We start from the raw sequence: 5,502 nt of genomic DNA on the forward strand, positions 1-5,502 counted from the left end.
AGGTCAAATCGAGAGAAAACGGTAAAAAAATCCAAAAAAATACGTTATAGGTTTTTGGAGTCGCTAATTACGAATCTGGCATCCGTTGAACTCTATTGCTTCTGGATCAAGGTTATTTGAAGGTCATTTGAAGGTCAAATCGAGTAAAAACGGTAAAAAAATTTTAAAAAAATATGTTATAGGTTTTTGGGGTCGTTGATTACGAACCTGGTGTCCGTTAACTTAAATATTTGTAGTCACGTGTTGTGTGTTCTATGATAGAAAGCAGATCTCTGCAGAAAGTGACAGTTGATATCATGTTGGCTTTTCAAGAATAATTACAAAATTTTTAATATTGGTGCACCTTATAAATTTTTATCATGCAAATGTATACAGTAATTAAATTTTTTAAATCTTTTAGACTGGCCAACCATTTAATAATACCTGGAACCTATACACCATTCTTTTGATTTGATCAAAGATTTAAATATATATTGTTAAAGGAGGCTCAAAGATTATAATCATTATTATTTAATTATTAATTCCCTAGGGCTAAGTAGCCCTCTGACAAACAAATTTTACATATATGTTTACAGTAAAATATAACAACCCTGATCAAATGAGAAATGTGACGTAAGTAAAACAGAGATATTTATGAAAAAAATTTTGATTCATAATTTATTTCTTGAGATATTTCAGTTTCTATACAAAAAACCGACTTTTAAATAATTTAATAAGACATGGATACGCGATGATTAATCGGTGAAACAAAAACCGCGATTAAATTTTCTCGAATTATATGCACTTAGCCCTTTCTGTTTATATGTCTGCCAATATTTAAAACAGATTTGTTGCAAAACTTCTAAAAACAATAAAAAATGACTAAAAAGTAATACTGTACATATGTTATCCATATTTTATAAAGCGCATTTAGTATATTCAGAAAGCATGAAAATCCTAATATTTATAGTAAGTCAGTAGATCTGTTGCTTACACTATTACACCGATTTGGACAAAATACTAAATTACAGACGCAAGAAATTCCCCTAAGTAAAAAGTCTTCTGTACAATCAACATAAAGATTAATTTTTAAAAAAGAATCTTAGTTTTCTACAAAAAAAAAACGAACTCTCAACAACATGCATGTATTTTGTTGTCAATTCAAAAATTTACATTTTTGATAAAAAATAGAACAGCTAAATTGTCAGTGGAGAAAATTAATTTTAAAAAAAGAAAAGAAAACGAATTTTCAAGCAAAACATTTTAAACTAGAATCAAGAATCTTTAACCAGATAACTTAATTTTGAACAAAGTAGTACAATTTTCAGCCTTTTTATCTGACTCATCAGGTACATTGAATTCTGCGCTATGCGAAGAATCAACCATCTGCTGTTTGTTTAAAAAAATGCAATAAACAGCCTCAATTACTATTTTTCATGCATCAATAATAAGAGTCTATATATCTTATCCAGTAACAATTATTCCTGGACACGCCGCATTTAATAATCTTTTTTACACGCCTGTTTTATTCTTGTCGGTTATCTTCAATTACATTGGTGAATGTAATATTATCATATATTTATGATTCTAGGTACATTTTTAAGCTATACGCGAGTCAGAAATTGTGCGATTTAATCTACATTTTATCCCAATTTCAATCTTCTTTCAAACTTTATTGGAATTCGTACCATATTTTTACGTCCAAATATAGATTTATTTTTAACCAAATGGTTGATTTATTAACAAAAATGGTGAACTTTCAACCAAAAAATATATAATTTAAACAAAAAAGGATAGCATTTTAATAAAATTGTTTAATATAAACAAATCAATAAGCTGTAAATCCAAATCAATGTTTTTGCCAATAGCGATTTCTATAGCGATGTTCCTATAAATGTAATGGAAGCAATATGCATATACGTGTAGTAAGTTCAATATACCATTATATTGTAAAATAATATACATGTATAGTAAAATAGAGTGCATAAAAGTGGAAAGTTCTTTGATGTATTCAAATCTTGTCAAATATTAAAAACTAAAATAATAACCTACAATTCATCGACTGAATTCTTATTTATAATCAAAGTGCAACGTACGGTTGGGGTTTTCATCAAAATTCGCTGCCAATGTCAGAATTTTTACGTGAGTACTGCTGCTTTTAGGTTACGTGTCTTAATTATGTATTTAATTGAACTTATCCACTCGAAACCCAGTATAATTTATGTTGAACTAGAAACAAATATAATGCTTTATTATTTAGAATTAACCATTACTACGTCAGATACCAAATACATCTCTTTGCACGAAGTTTTTTTTCGAATTTAAAAAATCTAACCATTACACAGAAAAACGCTGGTGTTAAATTTGTTGCAGCTCAAATTTCATTGGTCTCCCAATCAGCATTTGAACCCATTTTCAAGTCTTAAATGTATTCCTCTGAACGTAGGTGCACATCTGGTCATCTGGGGGAAAGTATAATTTGGAGACTGAATTTTGACTCATTGTCGAGAGTTGTGGAGTGCTGAACCGGGCTGTCAGTCACCTGAACGCTTGTCAAGGCAACTATTCGCATTGCGATATTAGACTGAATAATTGTTAATAAGGAAACTAATTGAAATAATATTTGCCTCATTTTCAAATTTATTTCATTTAACAGCGTGTACTAGTCCCTTAAAATAAAATGATAACTTCCTAATGCAAATTCCAAATGTTAGGTTAGTCATGGCCGTCGATATTCAAACTAAAGCCGGGATGTGTAGAAAAAGTCATGACCGTCTACATATACAGTTAGGTATTTTCACTTCAACCACCAGCTAACTTCACTATTTTGAATACAGAAAATCTAAAGGAAATTTCTTCGAATAAATAGGCATGAATTAAGATGCAGACGGTCATGCCTTAGTTTTTACGTCCCGGCTTTGATGGTTTAAATATCGTGTAGGTTTTGACTAACATAAGATTTGGATATTATATCACGCTAAGTACAATTTTTATTCAAAGAAACTAACAGTCACTGGTAAATGGGAGGAATTTATAAGTTAGGTAATTATTATTATAACTTACCTGCTTATCAACATCTATTTCACCCAAATAATACCCGACAAAATCATCTTGACAGGTGACTGACTGTTTGTAGACGACACTTCACGTTGCTCTGGATGAGAAAAAACAGTGTCTAAATGATGCTTTTCCTCTAGATTTTCCGAATGAACCTGTGTGGGTCAAATTTGTTGCAACTCTATTGAACACCGATTTCGTTGTACATTGGATGATCGGCGATTTTCTGTGTATCATTTAAATATGATAATATTATTAAGATTGGTTGGCTTTTTAATAAATATCGGGGAAGTATTTGTCCAAATTATTTAATTTGAATACAGCAAACATATTTTAAATAAAAACAAAGCAATCTGGAATTTTGGATTTTAGGATTTAACATTGTATCTGATAAAAATAAATGCAAACAACGAATCTCTTATATCTAACTTACCAGAAATTTCCATATATTTTACAACTGAATATTTTCTTATGAATACTCGGCAATCACGCAATATTCGTGCAATATTCAGCATCTACATTTTATCAAGAGTCTATTGAGCAAGGCTTAGTTTTTAAGAAAACGTGCTGATCCTCGGTTTTCCCTGCTTAATTTAGTTTAGTTCAGTTTATCGGCGGGCAGGGTGCCCTGATGGGGTCCCCTCGTGCTCAAACTATTAACCCTAGTGTGTCACACCCTTAACTATTCTGTCTCAGTTGTCCTATGAAGCAAGACCCGAGGGTTTGTTGCTTGATCCTATCTAATGCCGGGTACTGGCATTATACCTGCAGGAATGTTTCATCATCCATGGCGCATTTTCTGCACTCTGCAATGGGTTTTTACCACATATTTTGCATTTAATAGTTCCGGTCGTTCTAACCTGTAAGCACTGTCCTTATGTATTTTTTGGTTAATCCCAGGAATCCCTGGATTTGCTTCCGGCATTCCTAGGACTTCGTCCGGGTTCAGCTTTTGTCGGCCATTCCGATTTAACAAGACGGTATTTCTAACACCGGTTACGGTCCTATGTATTCACTTGTTACGCCGCTTTTTTCTAGCTGATTCACTTTTTCGTTTCCCTTGATTCCTGTGTGACCAGGAACCCATATACAAGACACGTTGTTGTTTTTTCTGCTGTTGGTTCAATGTCACTTTGAATTTTAAAACTGGCTCTGATATTATGTCTGGTTTCCCAATTGAAGTGAATGTTGCTTGGCGGCCCGATCAGATTGTAATCTGCCTACTAGCAGCGTTTGCCTCTATTAAGGTTTCAGCTTGGCGAAGGAAGGCCAGGACCTCCGCCTGAAAGACAGTGTCATACCGCCCAAGTAGGAATCCTATCCCCCTTCTTTCCGCACTGCCATGTTTCTGCTCCTGACCTTCCTACTCCTTTTGAGCTTTGTGCATACCAGATTTTCTCTTGGTGGAGCAGGTTACGATTTGCTTTCCACATATCCCTTCTTGGGACGCAAATGCGGAAAGTCTTGGTGAAGCTAAAGCGTTTTAATATTTTTATTTTGCCTCATTTTAAAAATTTACAGTGTGCTGATTTGGCTTAGGAGCCTAATGTGTCTAGTTTCCCAAGTTCATTCATTTTCTGTTGCCAGGCGGCCAATCTCGTGAGTCACCCTACCAGTTATTGCAACCTTCAGGCATTTTTTACAGAGAATAAGTCCTATCGCGGCTGTGGGCGTAGTCCTCATGGCTAACGTCACGCCCCTAAGCGCTAGCATTTATAATCGTTGCGGCCTATCATGCATTGATATAAATTTCACTGTGACGGCCGAGTATAGGAGTCTTGGTTTAAGGACAGTTGAGTAGAAGAGTCATGCAAGCATTCTGGCCCTAGACCCAACGTCAAACCAGAGGCTCTTCTGCACATCCAAAATGTCATGACAAATTTTCTGCATTGCATCTCCAGACGCTTCGCCGGAAACAAAACTTAGGTAACATTCCATATTTATAGAATATTGGCCGCCTTGTAGCTGACTTTGAAACCTGGTGAAGGCTATCAGGTTAGTCTTTTCCGGATTTACCGAGAGCCCGGAGCTGTCGCAGTAGAGCTCTACGATTGGCAGTACCGATCTTGTAAGGCCCATCAACGTTTCCAGCTGAGCTTCCTCATTAGGACTGAATATAATTACTGGATATAAATAATGGATATAATAATATAAGGACTATAATTCACCACAGCCCGGTGACAACGATATGATTGGGAGGCACACATTGGCATTAAGAAAAACAGACGTTTCAATGCCTTTGAATGCATACAAATTTCTTTTTTTTTCAAAAACAGATAAATCGAATTGACCGACATTGATTCTATTCAATATTTTGTTGGTAAAATTGAATAGAATTGACGAGATTCCATTGAAAACAAACGAGTTTGATACATCAAAGCGAATTCAATGGCATTTCGGACAAGAATGCAATTGTTCCGTATTTAAAGGCACTGAAATGTACATTTTTTTAAATGCTAGTCTATG

This window comes from Belonocnema kinseyi, chromosome 6 (genome assembly GCF_010883055.1).
Source record: "Belonocnema kinseyi isolate 2016_QV_RU_SX_M_011 chromosome 6, B_treatae_v1, whole genome shotgun sequence".
NCBI lineage: Eukaryota > Metazoa > Arthropoda > Insecta > Hymenoptera > Cynipidae > Belonocnema > Belonocnema kinseyi.